At 43.6% G+C, this 15,075-nt stretch overlaps 1 protein-coding gene across 1 annotated transcript in view; it reads left to right on the forward strand.

Moving 5' to 3' along the window:
• Window positions 1-15,075, forward strand: part of LOC144593910 (exostosin-1-like) — a 117,443-nt gene that overhangs the window by 39,322 nt on the left and 63,046 nt on the right. The window lies entirely within an intron of this gene.

The following is a 15,075-nucleotide window of genomic DNA, read 5'->3' on the forward strand; positions in this document are numbered from 1 at the left end:
TTTCAGATTAGCAGATTGTGACCAGTGGAGTGGCACAAAGATCATGACTGTGCCCTCACCAATTGCTATTTGTAATAATAGATGAAAAGACAAGAGTGTAACAAAGCTAAACAAAACAGCAACTTGTGAAGATGGTGGAAAGAAAGCAGAATAATAAAGATAATTGGGAGTGACTGGTAGGAAAATGTAGGGGAAAATGTGTGGCATGAAGAATGGAAAAACATGACTTTTTAAATGATAAGAAATAAGTACATATTGGTCTGCAGAAAGATCAATTTGCGTTACAGGCAAAAAGTAAACTTGCAGATAGATCAAAAAATTAAGAAAGCAAATGAAATAAAGTACAAAAGAAGTGCTACTGCGCTTGTGCAGTGTTTTGTTGAAACCCGTCTGCAATATTGTGTGCTGCTTTGTTCTTGGTATCTGGGAAAGGATATATCTACAATGAGGTGGTTGTATGTGAGCAGAGGTTGAGTAAGAATGGCCTTCATTCAATAACTTTCAGAAGATTGAAAGATAATTTTTGATGCATACATGTTTCTGGTGTGTTAAAGTAGATGCTAGGTTTTTTTGTCCCTCAGATTGAAGAAATAAATGCTCAAGGAAAGGGATTAATTAGGAGAAATTTATTTACTGTATATGTTGTAAAACTTTGGAATTTCCTATCACAGATGACTCTCATCCTTCAGCCGAATACCTTTTAGAGTTAAGATCGATCAATAGATTTGTGGTCACTAATTAAATCAAGAAAAATTGGGATAAGGTAGCTAAAAACACCGGTGATCTTAACGAATGACATGGCAGGCTCAAAGGGCTCTCTGACCCATTTCATTATTTATGTCTTGTGTGAATACAAGAAGATCACAAAAACATAATAAAATAGAAGGAATTGGCCAACTCACCTCCCATGCCTACCACACCATTCAATATGAGCATGACCTCAACTCCTTCACTGTGCCAGGTCCATACTGCCCTCAATTTTTAATCTTTCAAGAATTTATTTCCTCCACTTTAAGTTTGCTAGCCTCCACAATTCTCTGGGCTAGAGAATTCCAGAGATCCACTACCCTCTGCAAGAAGAAATGTCTACTTACCTCAGTTTCAAAGGATCAGCCCCAATGCCTTGAAACCATAAGTTCTTGTTTATGGGACGTCAATATGGCACAGCTGGTAGAGTTGCTCCTCACAGCATCAGAGACGGGGTTCGATCCTGACCTCGGATGCTCTCTGTGTGGAGTTTACACATTATCCCTGTGACCATGAGGGATTCCTCCGGGTGCTCCGGTTTCCTTCTACATCCCAAAGACATGTGGGTTTGTGGGTTATGTGGCCACTGTAAATTGCCCCTAGTATGTAGGAAATGGTTGTGAAAGTGTAATAAAATAGAACAAGTGTGAATGGTTGATTGATGGTCAGCGTAGATTTGGTGGGTTGAGGAGCCTGTTTCCATGCTGTATCTTTCAAAAATTAATTATCCCAAGGGAATCAAGAATGTTAATTTTCATTTGTACTGACAATGGAACAATGCAATTCTTAATTGCAGCAGCATAATACGCCTGTAAACACATCACACACAGATAGTATATAATAAACAAAATTCAATAAATTAGTAATCCTTACACTGGTCTTTAGTGCAACCAAAGTCAGTCCATAGTTCACAGTTGAGGTTAGTGGTGAGTGTTGTGTTGTGTTTAAGAGCCTGGTGCTTGTAGGAAAAAAGTTATTCTTCAACCTGGTGATCATGGTTTTCAGACTCCTACCTTTGCATTGCTAGGGTGATAGAGGTCTTTGATGCAGCTGGATGCGTTTTAAAGGCAGTACCTCTCATAGATCCCTTCGATGGTGGCGAGGTCAGTACCCAGGGTGGATTGGGCAGAGTTCATCACTTTTTGTAGTGTCATAGAGTGATACAGTGTGGAAACAGGCCCTTCGGCCCAACTTGCCCACAATGCCAACAATGACCCAGCTACACTAGTCCCACTTGCCTCTCATGATTTTGTACACCTCTATAAGATCACCCCTTATCCTCCTGCGCTCCATAGAATAGAGACCCAACCTATTCAACTTCTCCCTATAACTCACACCCTCTAGTCCTGGCAACATGCTCATACATTTTTTCTGAACCATTTCAACCTTTACAATATTTTTTATATATCATGGTGCCCAGAACTGAACAGAATATTCTAAATGCGGTCTCACTAACGTCTTATACAACTGCAAGATGCCCTCCCAACTTCTATACTCAATACCCTGACTGATGAAAGCCAAAGTGCCAAAAGCCTTTTTTGCCACCTTATCCACCTGCGACTCAACGTTCAAGGAACCATGCACCTGTACCCCTAGATCCCTCAGGTCCACAACACTACCCAGAGGCCTACCGTTTATTGTGTAGGTCCTGCCCTTGTTCAACGTCCCAAAATGTAACACCCCACACTTCTCTGTATTAAATTCCATCAACCATTCCTCCGCCCACCAGGCCATTCGACCCAGATCCTGCTGCAATCTTTCACAACCATCTTCACTATCTGCAAAACCACTCACCTTTGTATCATCTGCCAACTTGCTAATCTTGCCCTGTATGTTCTCATCCAAAGCATTGATGTAGATGACAAACAGTAACGGGCTCAGCACCGAAACCTGAGGCACACCACTAGTCACAGGCTTCCAGTCCGAGAAGCAACCCTCCACCATCACCGTCTGCTCCTTCCAAGGAGCCAATTTGCTATCCATTCAGTTATCTCTCCTTGGATCCCATGCGATCTAACCTCCCAGAGCAGCCAACTGTGCAGAACCTTGTTGAATGCCTTACTGAAATCCATGTACACAACATCTACAGCTCTGCCCTCATCGACCTTTTTGGTCACGTCTTCAAATAAATCAATCAGATTTGTGAGGCACGACCTCCCACATACAAAACCATGCTGACTATCCCTAATCAACCTTGCCCATCCAAATGCCAGTATAACCTATCCCTCAGAATACTCCGTAGTAACTTTTGAACTACAGATGTTATGCTCACCGGCCTATAATTTTCAGCATTTTCCCTGCAGCCCTTCTTGAAAAGAGGTACAACATTTACCTCCCTCCAGTCTTCCGGCACCTCTCCTGCATTTAAGGGCGACTCCTAAATTTCAACCAGGGCACCTGCAATTTCCTCTCTGGTTTCCCGCAATGTCCTCGGATATATCTGATCAGGCCCTGGAGATTTGTCTACCATCAAAAACGACAGTACCTTCAGTACTTCTTCGACGGTAACACTGACTGCTCTCAAGACACTTCCATTGATTGCCCCAAGTTCCTACGTCCTACTGTCTTTTTCCTCGGTAAATACAGAGGAGAAATACTCATTGCGGACCTTGCCCATCTCCTGTGACTCCACACAGAGGTGACTGCTTTAATTCCTGAGAGGTCCCACTCTCTAGTTACCCTTTTCCCCTTTATGTATTTATAAAATCTTTTGGGATTGTCCTTAATGCTACCCGCTAGAGCTATCTCCTGGCCCCATTTTGCCCTTCTGATCTTTTTCAGTTTACTCCTTAGCTTCCGAAACTTCTCCTGGGATGCACTTGATCCCAGCTGCCTATACCTGTCCCATGCATCCTTCTTGTTTTTGACAAATGCCTCAATTTCCCTCGTCAGCCAGGATTCCTTACGTTTGCCTGCTTTGCCCTTTACTCTAACGAGGACGTACATATCCTGAGTTTTCGTCAGCACACTTTCGTCAGGCCTATGTTCCTTTCCCTCAAATAACCTGCTCCAGTCAACTTGAGCGAGACCTTCTCTCATATCCTCAAAGTTGGCCTTACTCCAGTTGAGCATTTTAACACATGGACCCTCTCCGTCCCTATCCATAACTAACTTAAACCTAATCGAACTGTGGTCGCTGGTTCCAAAAGGCTTCTCCACAAACACTTCATTAACTTGGCCTTCCCAATTTCCCCAATACTAGATCCAGCGTTGCCCTCTCACATGTGGGGGCCTCTACATACTGCTTAAGAAAACTCTCCTGAACACGTTTGAGGAATTGCACCTCATTTAAACCCTTCACACTATGATTTTCCCAGTCTATATTGGGAAAGTTAAAATCCCCTACTACAACCTTATTTGACCTGCAGTTGTCTGCAATCTCCTGGCACATTTGTTCTTCTAATTCCCGTTAACTATTCGGGGGTCTGTACTACAACCCCAACAAGGTGATCATCCCTTTTTTGTTCCTCAGCTCCACCCATAAAGTCTCACTAGACGAACCGTCTATAATGTCACCTCTGATCACTGCCGTGACATCCTCCTTAACCAACAATGCAACCCCCCTCCTCTTTTTCCCTCACCCCTGTCTCACCTGAAGCTCCTTTACCCCAGAACATTGAGCTGCCAGTCCTGTCCCTCCCTTAATCAGGTTTCAGTCATGGCTTCAACGTCCCAGTCACTCGTACCTATCCATGCCCTAAGGTCATCTGCCTTACCCGTCAGGCCCCTTGCATTAAAATACGTGCAGTTTAAACCAACCCTTCTTCTTTGCTCTCCGCCTTTCACCTATTCTAGCCTGTCACGTGCCTCTGGCCTGCATGAGATCCCACCCCCCTGCCAATCTAGTTTAAACCCTTCCATGTAGCATTAGCAAACCTGCCCGCTAGGATGTTAGTGCCCCTCCAGTGTCCTTCATTCCTGGGCATTCCATGACTGAAAACCTCTTGATATCTACGTTGCAGGATCTTTAGAAACTTCTATATTTCAACATGATCACCCTTCAGTCTTCTAAACCCCAAACAATGCAGATCCAACCTGTTTAGCCAGTCATGATAGTACAATCCTGTCATCACAGGAATTAGCCTGCTGAATCTTCTTTGGGCCATCTCCAATGCTACCCTATTCTTTTTTAAGTAAGCAGAGCAAAACCCTGTACATTTGTAGCAAAGCTTCCTCATTTCTAAAGTTCAACACCTTTGCAATAAAATTACATTTACCTTCTGCACTACGTTATGTATGCAGAGTTTTTATGATTCAAGCTCAAGAATGGTAATGTTCTAGTGTTCTTATGTGCTTATGTTCTTATGTGGGAACTTTTTTTTGTATTTCAGCATTGACCTACATATATTCTGTAACTTTATAAGCATTCCTATAGTTTAGTAATAAATAACATTTGAATGAGCTGAAAGTTCCTTATCAAGTCCTTTCCAAATTATTTATTGTAAAATGTTAGTAAATCATCTGTGTAGTATATTTAAAGTGGTGGAAAGCACGATCATTCTAGAGACACTAGAGACAACAGATGCTAGGATATAGAGGAAAAAAATAGACTGTTCAGAAACATCTTAGGCCCCCTTGGTCATGGCTGACCATGGGTGATGCATCCTAGTTGGCTGCTTGCTCCACACCTCGGCTAGAGCAGCGTCACTTGTGGCTGAAGAGACCAATGCGGGAGTGACAGTCTCTGTCGCAAAGGTCACATTTGTGTGTGGTCTCTGGAAGGTTGAAGTTGCTGCGCTCCTTTCTGCATACCCGCTTTTCTGCCGCTGCATTCATCAGTTTCTCTTCCCCCGTTTTAAGATGTTGGTTCAGGGTACCTCTCCACCTCGTACGGTCAGCTGCAAGGCTCTCCCAGGACTCCACATCGATGTCGAGCGCCTTCAAATCTCTCTTGCAGACATAACGTAGATGGGGGCGGCCGATGGTTCTCCTCCCAGATGTTAGCCCTCCATAGAGGATGTCTTTTGGAATATGGTCATCCTCCGTGCGGTGGACATGACCCAGCCACCGCAGCCTACGCTGCCTGTGTAGAGTGTGCATACTCGGGAGGCCAGCGCGAGACAGAATCTTGGCGTTGGACACTCTGTCTTGCCAGGATATACCCAGGATATGGCGACTGCAACAACTACAGAGGCATCTCACTCCTCAACATCGTCGGCAAGGTCTTTGCTCGGGTCATCTTGATCCGCCTGCAGAAGCTAGCAGAACGTGTCTACCCAGAATCACAGTGCGGTTTCCGAGCTGGAAGGTCAACAGTAGACATGGTCTTCTCCCTTCGCCAGCTCCAGGAGAAGTGCAGAGAACAGCGGATGCCCCTGTATATGGCGTTCATTGACCTCACCAAGGCGTTTGACTTCAATCAGCAGAGATGGCCTATTCAAGGCTCTTCCAAAGATCGGCTGCCCACCAAAACTGCAGAGCATGATAGAATCCTGGCACATCAACACGAAGGGTACAGTGCAGTTCAATGGCAGTTTCTCGGAGCCCTTCGACATCCGCAGTGGCGTCAAACAAGGCTGCGTCCTCGCTGCCACACTCTTTGGGATTTTCTTCGCTCTGCTCCTGAAACATGCCTTCGGCACTGCAACAGAGGGGATCTACCTGCGTACTAGATCAGACAGCAGGCTCTTCAACCTCACCCGCCTCCGAGCCAAGACAAATGTACGTGAAGCTTTCATCAGAGACATGTTGTTCGCCGATGACGCAGCAGTTGTGTTCCACACCCAGAAGGAACTACAGTCACTGATGGACCACCTATCGGGCGTGCAAGGACTTTGGGCTGACCATCTGCCTGAAGAAGCCGAACGTCCTGGGACAGGATACAGAGGCACCGCCTGTCATCACCATCGACGACGTAGAAACATAGAAACATAGAAAATAGGTGCAGGAGGAGGCCATTTGGCCCTTCGAGTCAGCACTGCCAATCATTGTGATCATGGCTGATCATCTACAATCAGTAACCTATGCCTGCCTTCTCCCCATATCCCTTGATTCCACTAGCCCCTAGAGCTCTATCTAACTCTCTTTTAAATTCATCCAGTGAATTGGCCTCCACTGCCTTCTGTGGCAGAGAATTCCACAAATTCCACAAATTCACAACTCTCTACGTGAAGAGGAAAAAAATAGTCAAGGCAAATGTGGGTCCCTTGAAGACAGAAGCAGGGGAATTTATTATGGGGAACAAAGAAATGGCAGACGAGTTAAACCGTTACTTTGGATCTGTCTTCACTGAGGAAGATACACACAATCTCCCAAATGTTCTAGGGGCCGGAGAACCTAGGATGATGGAGGAACTGAAGGAAATCCACACTAGGCAGGAAATGGTTTTGGGTAGACTGATGGGACTGAAGGCTGATAAATCCCCAGGGCCTGATGGTCTGCATCCCAGGGTACTTAAGGAGGTGGCTCTAGAAATAGTGGAAGCATTGGAGATCATTTTTCAATGTTCTATAGATTCAGGATCAGTTCCTGTGGATTGGAGGATAGCAAATGTTATCCCACTTTTTAAGAAAGGAGGGAGAGAGAAAACGGGTAACTATAGACCAGTTAGTCTGACATCAGTGGTGGGGAAGATGCTGGAGTCAATTATAAAAGACGAAATTGCTGAGCATTTGGATAGCAGTAACGGGATCATTCCGAGTCGGCATGGATTTACGAAGGGGAAATCATGCTTGACAAATCTACTGGAATTTTTTGAGGATGTGACTAGGAAAATTGACAGGGGAGAGTCAGTGGATGTGGTGTACCTCGACTTTCAGAAAGCCTTCGACAAGGTCCCACATAGGAGATTAGTGGGCAAAATTAGGGCACATGGTATTGGGGGTAGGGTACTGACATGGATAGAAAATTGGTTGACAGACAGAAAGCAAAGAGTGGGGATAAATGGGTCCCTTTCGGAATGGGAGGCAGTGACCAGTGGGGTACCGCAAGGTTCGGTGCTGGGACCCCAGCTATTTACGATATACATTAATGACTTAGACGAAGGGATTAAAAGTACCATTAGCAAATTTGCAGATGATACTAAGCTGGGGGGTAGTGTGAATTGTGAGGAAGATGCAATAAGGCTGCAGGGTGACTTGGACAGGTTGTGTGAGTGGGCGGATACATGGCAGATGCAGTTTAATGTAGATAAGTGTGAGGTTATTCACTTTGGAAGTAAGAATAGAAAGGCAGATTATTATCTGAATGGTGTCAAGTTAGGAGGAGGGGGAGTTCAATGAGATCTGGGTGTCCTAGTGCATCAGTCAATGAAAGGAAGCATGCAGGTACAGCAGGCAGTGAAGAAAGCCAATGGAATGTTGGCCTTCGTAACAAGAGGAGTTGAGTATAGGAGCAAAGAGGTCCTTCTACAGTTGTACCGGGCCCTGGTGAGACCGCACCTGGAGTACTGTGTGCAGTTTTGGTCTCCAAATTTGAGGAAGGATATTCTTGCTATGGAGGGCGTGCAGCGTAGGTTCACTAGGTTAATTCCCGGAATGGCGGGACTGTCGTATGTTGAAAGGCTGGAGCGATTGGGCTTGTATACACTGGAATTTAGAAGGATGAGGGGGGATCTTATTGAAACATATAAGATAATTAGGGGATTGGACACATTAGAGGCAGGAAACATGTTCCCAATGTTGGGGGAGTCCAGAACAAGGGGCCACAGTTTAAGAATAAGGGGTAGGCCATTTAGAACGGAGATGAGGAAGAACTTTTTCAGTCAGAGAGTGGTGAAGGTGTGGAATTCTCTGCCTCAGAAGGCAGTGGAGGCCAGTTCGTTGGATGCTTTCAAGAGAGAGCTGGATAGAGCTCTTAAGGATAGTGGAGTGAGGGGGTATGGGGAGAAGGCAGGAACGGGGTACTGATTGAGAGTGATCAGCCATGATCGCATTGAATGGCGGTGCTGGCTCGAAGGGCTGAATGGCCTACTCCTGCACCTATTGTCTATTGTCTATTGTCTATTGTCTAACTTGCTAGTATTACTTCTAATTCCATCATCCAAATCATTGATATATGTTGTAAATAGTTGCAGCCCCAGCAACGAGCCTTGCGGCACTCCACTCTCCAATGCCTGTCATTCTGAAAAGGACCCATTTATTCCTACTCTTTGTTTCCTGTCTGCCAACCAATTCTCTATCCATTTCAATACCCTACCCCCAATACCATGTGCTCTAATTTCGCTCACCAACCTCCCATGTGGTACCTTATCAAAGGCTTTCTGAAAGTCTAAATACACTACATCCACTGGCTCTCCTTCATCCATTTTACTTGTCACATCCTCAAAAAAATCCAGAAGATTAGCCAAGCAGGATTTCTCCTTCATAAATCCATGCTGACTTGGACCAATCCTTTTACCACTATCCAAATGCGCCGTTATTACCTCTTTAATAATCGACTCCAACATCTTCCCCACCACCGATGTCAGGCTAACTGGTCTATAATTCCCTGTTTTCTCTCTCACTCCTTTCTTGAAAAGTGGGACAACATTAGCTACCCTCCAATCCACAGGAACTGATCCTGAATCTATTGAACATTGGAAAATAATCACCAATGCGTCCATGATTTCTTGAGCCACCTCCTTGAGTACCGTGGGATGCAGATCATCAGGCCTTGGGGATTTATCAGTTTTCTGTCCTATCAGTCTACCCAATACTATTTCTCGTCTAATGCAAATTTCTTTCAGTTCCTCTGTCTCCCCTGATCCTCTGTCCACTAGTACATCTGGGAGATTGTTTGTATCTTCCTTAGTGAAAACTGATCCGAAGTACCAGTTCAACTCTTCCGCCATTTCCTTGTTACCCATAATAATTTCACCCGTTTCTGCCTTCAAGTGACCCACATTTGTCTTTACTAATCTTTTTCTCAACATATCTATAGAAGCTTTTACTGTCCTTCTTTATATTCTTGGCCAGCTTCGCTTCATACCTCATCTTTTCAGCCCGTATTGCCTTTTTTGCTATCTTCTGTTGTCCTTTGAAAGTTGCCCACTCCTCTGGCTTCCCGCTATTCTTTGCTATCTTATACATCTTTTCTTTTAGTTTTATTCCATCTCTAACTTCCCTTGTCAGCCACGGTTGCCTCTTACTCCCCTTAGAATCTTTCTTCCTCTTTGGAATGAAGTGATCCTGCATCTTCTGGATTATGCCCAGAAATTCCTGCCATTGGTTGTCGAGCAGCATCTGTTCATGTTCTTAAGTGTTAGGAGCAGAATAAGGCTATTCGGTCCATCAAGTCTACTCTGCCATTCAATCATGGCTGATCTATTTCTCCCTCCTAACTCCATTCTCTCCGTAACCCCTGACACCCATACTAATCTGTTGGGGGGAAAGGAATTATTGACATGGTGGGTTGACTTGCTAAGTTCCTTCAGCAGGTTGTTTTTTTGCACGATCATTCCAGCAACTGAAACATGACAAGTAACCATATTTAAAGTCATTGAGTCATAGAGCTGCACAGCTGGGATACAGGCCCTTTAGCCCATCTTGTCCTTGCCAAATAAGTTGGTGTATTGGGCTAGTCCCATTTACCTGCATTTGGCCAAAGGCCCTCTAAACCCTTCCTATTCAAATATCTACCCAAATGTCTTTTAGAAGTTTCAACTATACGCTATGGCTTCCTCTGGCAGTTCATTCCAGATATGGCTTACCCTCTGAGTGCAAAAGTTGCCCCTGAGGTCAGGTTTAAGTCTCTTCTCTCTCATCTTAAGCCTATGCCCTCTAGGTTTGGAATCTTCTACCATGGGGAAAAAGAATCTGTGTTTAACTTGTCCATATCCATCATGATCTTGTACACCTCAGCAAAGCCAACTTTCAGCCTCCTACGCTTCAAAGATGAAAGTACCAGCCTATTTAACTTCTTCCTTTAACACAAGCCCAGATGTCATCTTGATGAATCTCCTGCACACTTTCCAACTTAATGACATAAGTTCTATAGCTAGGTGGCCAGACTCATCAACAGTTGTACAGCTGATCATGATGTGCCAACTTTTGTACTCTCTAAATGAAGGCAAGTGCACCAGACTGTCCACTTGACTTTGCTTTTTCGGGCAAACCATGCACCTGTACTCCCTGATCTCTCTGTTCTGTAACATTCCAGGCCTTTGCCGTTTACTGTGCAAGTCCTTCCATGGTTTTGACATATCAAAGTACAACACCTCACACTTGTCAGAGGTAAATTCCTTTTGCCATTCCTTGGCCCACCTTCTGAAATGATCTAGATTTTGTTGTAAACTTAGATATCCTTCATCACTGTCCACTATACCACCAATTTTGGTGTTGTCCTCAAATTTACTAACAATGTGAACTACATAGTCATCCAAACAGTTAATGTATATGACAAACAGAAAATCAGAAAAACAAACATGCACTACCACCATTGTATTAGTGGTAATCCTTTTGAATCCATTTTGAATCAATTTGACCAACTCACCATGGATTCCATGCACTCTAACCTTACAGATCAGTCTACATTGTCAAAGGCCTTGCTAAAGTCCATTTATACAATGTCCCCTGCCCTGCCTTTATCAATTATCTTGGGGACTCTTTAGAAAACTTTATTAGATATGTGAGACATGATTTTCCACACATAAAGCCATGCTGACTGTCCCTAATCTGTCCATGCCCATCTAAATGCTGGTAGATCTGTCCCTAAGAATCCCTTCCAACAACTTTACCACCACTGATGTCAAGCTCACTAGCTTGTAGGAAGGAACTGCAGATGTTTACACCGAAGATAGACACAAAATGCTGGAGTAACTCAGCGGGACAGGCAGCATCTCTGGATAGAAGGAATTGGTGACAGAAGTCTGAAGTCAGTCTGAAGAAGGGTCTTGACCCCGAAACGTCATCCATTCCTTCCATCCAGAGATGTTGCCTGTCCCGCTGAGTTACTCCAGCATTTTGTGCCTATCTTCACTAGCCTGTAGTTCCCTGGCTTGTCGCTGCTGCCCTTCTTACATAACAGTACAATATTAGCCACCAACAAGTCTTCTGGATTTTTAACTGCGGCTATAGATGATGCAAATATCTCTGCAAGGTCCACCATCATTTCCTTCTTAGCTTCCCGCAAGGTCTGATGATGCACTTGGTCAGGTCCTGGGGATTTAACCACCTTAAAGTGATTTAAAACCACCAGTACCTCTTTGGTAATTTATATCTCATCTAAGACATCACTACTACTTTGCTTCAATTTCTTGATCTCCTCCTCAGTTAAAATGGATGTGAAGTATTCATTTAAATCTCTCCCACCTCTTGTGGCTTTACACAAAGGTGGCCACGTTGATCTTCAAGGGGACCTTTTCTTTCCTCAGCCATCCTGTTATTCTTAATATACTTGTAGATTTTGTTCTCCCCATATTGTCATCAACTCCCCACAGATTCCACCACTTAGTTCCATTGGAAACAATATACAGTGGCTAATTAGTCTACCGAACTGTATATCTTTGAGATATTAGAGGGAGCAGAAGCCCTTGGAGGAACCCCAAGGGATCACAGTACCAACTGCACCCAGACAAGTGTCCAAGGTCAGGATTGAACATGGATCTCAGGTGCCGTGAGATAACGGCCAGACCAGCTTTACCACGGTCCTGCCCATTTCTTAATATTAGACATCGCAATAAACAGGAAGGGAAATTGAGCTATTGGCGAAAGAATTATGCTTACATAGGTCCCAGATGGAATGGTGGTGTTGAGTCAAAATATTTTATAATCATGGTCTTTATGTTCTTAGAATAGTTCTTTTAGATTCTTTCCACAACAAAACCTGTCACATCCAATGAACACATACATCAGAACAACGTGGGCATGGTTGGAGAGCACAGCCTGCTTCAAGGCAGGAATCAGAAAATCATCATCACTCCTGTTACCATTTATAACTTATTCACTCATTAACTCTGATGCCTTCCTGACTGAAAGGATGAAACATATTGATTGCATTTTAAAATACAACTTGACTTACAATCTAATTTTGCTGTTTGGCATAGCAATCCTCCATCTCCCCTTACTATTATTGTCATTGATGTTTTCAGCTATAATTGCCTTCAGCGCAAACCTGTCCTCCTTCTAAAGACAATTGTTCCGCTAATCTGTTTGGAAATACACTTGTCAAATCATCCATTTTGTGATTGACAGAAGAGTTACTCAAGGTTTTATTGTGATGAATATTAGGACGTGTACATTTAACTTTCACATTAACTAAAAGAATGCCATTTCATTTGAGCATTGGATTTCCAAGTATGTTTTTCCTGTACCACTATCAAGATTGTAGAGATGATTTTATCACATTAAAGCAGTTGAGTTGGAACCAAACCAGTTAACTTTTACGTTTTACAGAGGTGTGACAAGAGACTGGCAGCTAACATCGCAACGCAGCAGATCGATAATTTAAATAAGTTAGCAAGGCTAGAAAACTCTGATATAACCTGCTTCCTGTATTTGATATGTGCAGTTAGTTTCCCATGTCTCAGAAACCCCAGCAGCTCACACAAGATGACAACAGCTCTGTTGGTGTATAAGTGGACCAGGAAAACTTTTTAAAAACATTTTAATTCCAAAATATACTTTATTCGAGAAATAAATATATACAAAACATGTTCTTTACAAAACTCCATCCGGCATTCTCGGAGGCTATACATACATTCAATAAACTAATTACATAAAATTACCCCCCCCCCCCCACCCTTGCCACTCATGTGGCCCACTGGCGTGGAATCCCTTCCCTCATTTTGAGGGGCGTCTCCACCACACCCTGCACATGGGGGGCCATGTCCAGCAGTGGAAAGACCCTAGATTCTCCATGGAACCACACTAATCCAAGCACTTCCTATCAGATCCCAAAGGTTGTGAATTGTATTCTCCTTTGGGAAATGGATAGCCATCCTGGATTAGGAAATGAATTCACCTGGAATCCAGGCTTATTTTCTTCTCCCTGAAGACCTGCATCAGACCTATTTCGTTTTGCAAACTGTTTCAGAATTCTCCCACTTTAACTGGAAACTAAGGGGCTGTCAACAAACTGGGGTCCTTGGAAGAAGTTAAACTCTACAGTTTGGACAAAACAGCAAACATTATTTTCTTACTCAGAACTTTGTAACCTATCCCAGTTAATGTCTAATATGAATTTTAAGCAATATATCTATAAGAATCACCAGTACAATAACGTAAGAAAACATACAGTGTGATAAAGAATTATATGAAAAAAGCAAACTGTGTATTGCTCCACACTTAAAATAATCATCAAGTAAACTAGATTGAAGCTCTCGACAGATAGGAGAAAATTTGGCAGTTATGTTTTAGCGAATGAGGTAATGGAGGTCACATTGGGTCAGGACACTGTCTATTCATTGCTAAATCTTGCATTGGGTTCAGCCTAAATCAATTTTCACATGACTTGCATTATTATTTGTGAGGTCAACAGTGAGAGCTTCAATTACATTGAAGTAGCTCATGTCTAGATCCTAATACTCTGGCACTTCTTTGGTTCCCCGTACTTCACAAGACCATAAAGAGAAGTGGCTCTTGCTTCTGGATTGAAGGTAGAGGATGGGGCCATCTGGTTCAATAGACAATAGACAATAGGTGCAGGAGTAGGCTATTAGGCCTTTCAAGCCAGCACCACCATTCAATGTGATCATAGCTGATCATTCTCAATCAGTACCCCGTTCCTGCCTTCTCCCCATACCTCCTGACTCCGCTATTCTTAAGAGCTCTATCTAGCTCTCTCTTGAAAGCATTCAGAGAACTGGCCTCCACTGCCTTCTGAGGCAGAGAATTCCACATATCTCTGTTCTAAATGGCCGACCCCTTATTCTTAAACTGTGGCCCCTGGTTCTGGCCTCCCCCATTGGGAACATGTTTCCTGCCTCTAATGTGTCCAACCCCTTAATAATCTTATATATTTCAATAAGATCCCCTCTCATCCTTCTATATTCCAGTGTATATAAGCCTAGTCGCTCCAGTCTTTCAACATACGACAGTCCCGCCATTCCGGGAATTAACCTAGTAAACCTACATTGCACGCTCTCAATAGCAAGAATATCCTTCCTCAAATTTGGAGACCAAAACTGCACACAGTACTCCAGGTGTGGTCTCACTAGGGCCCTGTACAACTGCAGAAGGACCTCTTTGCTCCTATACTCAACTCCTCTTGTTATGAAGGCCAACATTCCATTGGCTTTCTTTACTGCCTGCTGTACCTGCAAGCTTCCTTTCAGTGACTGATGCACTAGGACACCCAGATCTCGTTGTACATTCCCTTTTCCTAACTTGACACCATTCAGATAATACTCTGCCTTCCTATTCTTACCACCAAAGTGGATAACCTCACACTTATCCACATTAAACTGCATCT

This window comes from Rhinoraja longicauda, chromosome 5 (genome assembly GCF_053455715.1).
Source record: "Rhinoraja longicauda isolate Sanriku21f chromosome 5, sRhiLon1.1, whole genome shotgun sequence".
Lineage (NCBI taxonomy): Eukaryota > Metazoa > Chordata > Chondrichthyes > Rajiformes > Arhynchobatidae > Rhinoraja > Rhinoraja longicauda.